Source organism: Chiloscyllium punctatum, chromosome 21 (genome assembly GCF_047496795.1).
Source record: "Chiloscyllium punctatum isolate Juve2018m chromosome 21, sChiPun1.3, whole genome shotgun sequence".
NCBI lineage: Eukaryota > Metazoa > Chordata > Chondrichthyes > Orectolobiformes > Hemiscylliidae > Chiloscyllium > Chiloscyllium punctatum.
The window spans coordinates 13,470,508-13,476,507 of record NC_092759.1 but is presented as its reverse complement, the minus strand read 5'-3'; the positions used below and the strand labels follow the sequence as shown (position 1 = coordinate 13,476,507).

The window sequence follows — 6,000 nt, the reverse complement described above, 5'->3', positions numbered from 1 at the left end:
GGACTTGTCGGCCGAAGGGCCTGTTTCCACACTGTAGGGAAACTATGTCGGGATTCTATATCTGTAAAAGACAAGTATCTTGGAAAATTTTGTTGATCCCCGTGTGTCCCCTTATTGACAATGGAAGCAAAGCAGGCTTGCGTTATTAATCCCAGGGATGAGGGAGCGACAGATCTGATGAGTTAAAAGCAAAACGCAGCAGACTCTGGAATAAAGACAGAAAGTGCTGGAGAAAGTCAGCAGGTTCCAGGATGTCGTGAAGAGAGAAGCAGAGCTAACGTTTTGAGTCAGATTTAAATGTACAGACAAGATGATGTAGGTTGAGGCAAGTTGATGCAGCGAGTGACAGTCACAGAACAACTGATGTTCACGAAGCAGGTGGGAGCTGAGACAGAAGATGACTTAAAGTGAAATCCTGATCGGCACTTGAAGCAAATCAACGTTGAGTGTTGCCGGGACGGAGCGGCTAATTGGGACTGTCTGAATTGCTTTTGGAAAAGCCACCCCGAAAAGCAGCGGGCCCCACTTTTTTGTCGTTTTGCAAATTCGGACAGTGTTTTCTTTCTGATACTAAATCTAACTCGGAGGCTGCTTCTAAATTTGATACTTCCTGTTGTAGACGCAGTATAGCTTTCAGCTGAATCGTAACAGTTGACAGTCTGATCCCCCAGGCTAACAGCGACACGTCCCGAATGCCTTAGGAGGGCAGGGAACGCCGAGGACTCTGGGCATCTGAGGATGAGAGAGGTAAGGAACGAAACCTCCTTAAAACCCAATGTTGTTGATCAGAGCAACACTGCGCTAAAGACTGGGGTGCTGAAGATAGAGACATTTGCCTGCCCAGGTTGGAACTCAAATATTTTCCAATGCCCACCCAGGCAGGACGGAGGAATTTTCATGACCCCTCCTCCAAAGGGTCATACTTAAGAAAGCTTCGTATCTCTGAGGCTTCTGAAGTAAATGTCATTTGTGTGTAAGCAAATTCGGAGTCGGCTGATTTCCAACGGGATTCTGCCACTGAAACCTCCGTTAGCTCTGCAAGGAATCACAGAATTCACGAAAACCAGACAACATTTGTATGGAAAAGTGCTGACAGGCCAAACCATTCTCATTTCCCCACACACTGTCTCTTGGCTGGCAGGGGACATCTCGAACCTACTGTCTTGGGAAATATCCTGTCATCTCTCGGCAAGCCGCAACAGGAGTAAACCGCAGAAACACAGTTGGTCAAACAGGAAGCCAGCTGGTGGGATCTTTCAGGAGGTCTTAGATAAGATGGATCAGTCATATCCTTCAGGTGAAAAAAGAAACAGGCAGTGGTAGTGGGGGTGGGGGTGGATAAAAGCTGCCTTTTGAACATAAAGCAGAGGAAATCAGCTCTTGAGGAACAGTGGTAGCGTCCTGACCTCTGAGCCAGCAAGCCTGGGCTCAAGTCATAGAGATGTTGAGCTCGAAACCAGACCCATGCCAACCAGATATCTGAAATCAATTTAGTCCTATTTGCCAGCCACTTGGCCCATATCCCTCCAAATCCTTGCTATTCATATACCCATCCAGCTGCGTTTTAAATTACACAGCCCCCACCACTTCCTCTGGCAGCTCGTTCCATACACACACCACCCTCTGTGTGAAAGAGTTGCCCCTCAGGTCCTTTTTATATCTTTTCCCTCTCATCTTCAACCTATACCCTCTAGTTCTGGACTCCCCCAGCCCAGCGAAAAGACCTTGTCTATTTAGAGTCACAGAGATGTACAGCATCGACACAGACCCTTCGGTCCAACCCGTCCATGCCGACCAGATATCCCAACCCAATCTAGTCCCACCAGCCAGCACCCGGCCCATATCCCTCCAAACCCTTCCTATTCATATACCCATCCAGATGCCTCTTAAATGTTGCAATTGTACCAGTCCCCACCACATCCTCTGGCAGCTCATTCCATACACGTACCACCCTCTGCGTGAAAAAGTTGCCCCTTAGGTGTCTTTTATATCTTTCCCCTCTCACCCTAAACCTATGCCCTCTAGTTCTGGACACCCCGACCCCAGGGAAAAGACTTTGCCTATTTACCCTATCCACACCCCTCACGATCTTATAAACCACCATAAGGTCACCCTCAGCCTCTGACACTCCCGGGAAAACAGCTAGGAGAAAGTGAGGACTGCAGATGCTGGAGATCAGAGTCGAGAGTGTGGTGCTGGAAAAGCACAGCAGGTCAGGCAGCATCTGAGGAGCAGGAGAATCAGCATTTTGGGTATAAGCCCTTCATCAGGAATAAGGCTTGTGTGCCGAGCGATTCGGAGATAAATGGGAGGGGAGTGGTGCTGGGGGGGGAAACGTAGCTGAGAATGCGATTGGTAGATGAAGGTATGGGGAAGGTGATAGGTCGGAGAGGAGGGTAGAGCAGATAGGTGGGAAAAACGATGGACAGGTCAAGAGGGCAGTGCCGAGTTGGAGGCTTGGGACTGGGATAAGGTGGGGGAGGGAAATGAGGAAACTGGTGAAATCCACATTAATCCAGTATGTTGCAGGATCCCAAGGGTGAAGATGAGGCATTTTTCCTTCAGGCATCAGGTGGTGAGGAGTGGCAATGGAGGAGGCCCAGGACCTGCAAGGCCTTGGCAGAGTGGGAGGGGGGGAGTTGAAATGTTTGCCCACGGGGCGGTGGATTGGTTGATGCGGATGTCCCAGGCCCTCCTTCTTCAAAGACCGCAATTTCCCTTCCACGTGATCGACGATGCCCTCCATCCACTTCCCGCACCTCTGCCCTTGACCCCCACCCCTCGCAATGCAACAAGGATGGAACCCTCCCCCTCGTCTTCACCTTCCACCCCACCAATCTCCGTATACATTGCACCATCCTCCGCCACTTCCACCACCTACAAACGGACCCCACCACCAGAGATATATTTCCCTCACCACCCCTATCAGCATTCCGGAGAGACCATTCCCTCCACCGACTTTCCGGAGAGACCATTCCCTCCACGACTCCCACCCCGCTCCCCCCCCCCACCCCAACAGCCCACACCCCAGTCCTGGCACCCTTTCCCGCAGTAAGTGCAAAACCTGCACCCACACTTCCTCCCTCACCTCTCTCCAAGGCCCCAAAGGATCCTTCCACATCTGACAGAAAATCTACCTGTGCCTCCACGCATCTCATCTACTGTATCCCATTGCACCCAATGTGGTCTCCTCTACATTGGGCAGACAGGACGCCAACTTGCGGATCGTTTCAGAGAACATCACCCGCACCCACCAACCTCAGCGCCCTGGGGCTGAACACTTCAACTCCCCCTTCCACTCCATCAAGGACATTGTAGGCCCTGGGCCTCCTCCATCACCACCCAACTCCAGGTGGAAGAACGCCTCATCTCACGCCTTGGGACCCTCCAACCACACTGGATCAATATGGATTTCACCAGTTTCCTCATTTCCCCTCTCCCCACTTTATCCCAGTCCCAAGCCTCCAACACGGCACCGCCCTCTTGACCTGTCCATCTTCCTTCCCACCTGTCTGCTCTACCCTCCTCTCCGACCTCTCACCTTCTCCCTCACCTTCATCCACCTATCACATTCCCAGCTACCTTCCCCCCAGCCCCACCTCCTTCCCATTTATCTCTCAGCAACCCCCCACCCCCCCCCCCCCCCCCCCCCCCCAACCCCACGGCCCACAAACCTCATTCCTGATGAAAGACTTAAGCCAGAAACATCGATTCTCCTGCTCCTCGGATGCCTGCCGTGCTTTTCCAGCACCACACCCTCGACTCTGGGGGAGAAAAAACAGCCCCAGTCTATTCAGCCTCTCCCTGTAGCTCAAACCCTCCAACCCTGGCAACATCCTTGTAAACCTTCTCTGAACCCTTTCACCTTTCACAACATCGTTTCGATATCCGGGAGATCGGAATTGTACACGGTATTCCAAAAGTGGCCGATATCTGCCCAGGTTGATTGAAATAATCCATAACCAGGGAGCAATTATAACTCTGTTGATGAGGTGAGGGTTGTGAGACTGAGAAAGTCAACAAACTCTTTCCGCAAGAAAAGATAAATGCCTTAATTTCTCCCTCATAGCTGGCTTGGGTTCTATTACAGTGCGTTGGATTCAGAGTGACATTTGAACAGATTTAGCTGGGTGGTGACTGGTTTGCTCCTGTCTGAAAGATTCTAGCTTTACAATCACTTACAGATAGGGCCAGAGTGAAGGACAGATTTCACTCCAATCGATATGAGAAATGAATGCCGGGGAAAATCACAGGAAGACAAATAAGTGTGCTGATACGATGGGAGCATCACATTACAAGCACAGCAACGAGTGTGAGATAGCACACCCCTTGGTCAAAAAGAGTGGCAGTTACCTCGGATTCGGGGAGCTGAGAGAGTTCTGAAAAGGCAGAGTTAGGGAGTGCTGCCAACGAGACCCAATTAAAAAAAAAGAGGTTGGAACTTCAGACAAAACAGACACGAAGAAAGGTTAAAAGAAAAGTTAAGAGAATCACGGGAAGTCCAGCAAGATTGAATGTTAAATCAGAGCTTAAAAATGTGTTGCTGGAAAAGCGCAGCAGGTCAGGCAGCATCAAAGGAGCAGGAGAATCGACGTTTCGGGCATAAGCCCTTCAGGAATGCTCTAAACGTCGATTCTCCTGCTCCTTTGATGCTGCCTGACCTGCTGCGCTTTTCCAGCAACACTTTTTTAAGCTCTGATCTCCAGCATCTGCAGTCCTCACTTTCTCCTGGATGTTAAATAGGGCCTGCAGATTTGCCCTTGGCGTCCTGGGCTGTCCAGTGTGGAAGGGCGGTCGGGAGATGGTGACAGAGAAAGGCTGGGAAACTGCAAAGGGGCAGGAAGTCTCGGCAAACATTGCTCCCAACAGCAGCACCAACGGGGAGGAGAAGCAGCTCAGTGGTTAGCACCGCTGCCTCCCAGTGCCGTGAACCTGAAGTTCAGTTCCACCCTCGAGTAACTGCCTGTGCAGAGCTTGCCCAATTCCCTCTCTGTGTCAGTGTGGGTTTGCTCCCACAGTCCAAAGATGCGCAGGTTGGGTGGATTGACCGGGCTCGATTGCCCTGGAGTTGGTCAGGCTGGGTGGGATTCGCCACGGTAAAAATGCTGGGATCGAGGGTTGGCGTGGGATGGGCTGCATGGCCTCTTCCTGCCCTTTAGGGATTCTCTGATTCATTCGACCGATCGTGTCTGGGTCAGAGATTTGAACGTGACATCCAGGAACAACAAAAAAGAAATTCCTTTGCCTTTCGTGTAATAGAGTCACCACGCCTTGTTGCTCATCCCTAACTGCCCCTTTGAACTGAGTGTCTTGGTCAGACTGCTCAGAGAGAAGTCAAGTAACAGCCCTATTCTTGTGGGTCTGGAGTCACGTGCAAATCCAGCCTGGTTAAAGACTGCAGATTTCCTTCCCTATGAGTGAACCAGACAATTGAAGATGCTCTCCATCACCGCTCGTAGCTTTCATTTCTCGACTTCAGTCATCAAATTGAAATACTATGAGCTGCTTCAGTACGATTTCAACCTACATTCCCCCAAACGTCAACTACATTCTTACCAAAATTAGCGTAATGTCACCGTCGGACCGACTGGTCGTTCGCCAACTGCTTCGAGTCCATTAACAACCCGAAATACTGCCTCAAAATGTTTCCCCGTCATTGACAGTCAGGTGTACAGCACGGAATCAGACCCTTCGGTCCAACCAGTCCATGCCGACCCGATATCCCAACCCAATCTAGTCCCACCTGCCAGCACCCGGCCCACATCCCTCCAAACCCATCATATACCCATCCAGATGCCTCTTAAATGTTGCAATTGTACCAGCCTCCACCACTTCCTCTGGCAGCTCATTCCTGAGGGATAAGTTGTTCCTCAGTTTGTCTCCTGCTTTCATCGGACAGGGTCGAACCATTTGCAATTCTCCAGTCCACGAGCCCTGTACTTTCATGGGCATTAGATGGTGGTGATCAGATCATTTGTTATACCAAAATCTGCCTCAACC

General features: G+C 50.8%; 1 protein-coding gene across 2 annotated transcripts in view; it reads left to right on the top strand.

Moving 5' to 3' along the window:
• Positions 1 to 428: 428 nt before the first annotated feature.
• Positions 429 to 6,000, top strand: part of LOC140492374 (lysophosphatidic acid receptor 6) — a 53,896-nt gene continuing 48,324 nt past the window's right edge. The window contains exon 1 of one of the 2 annotated variants that reach the window (XM_072591293.1): positions 429 to 747. The gene's annotated coding sequence lies outside the window, so the exon portion shown is untranslated. The remainder of the gene's footprint in view (positions 748 to 6,000) is intronic. The other variant, XM_072591292.1, reaches the window with a different exon arrangement.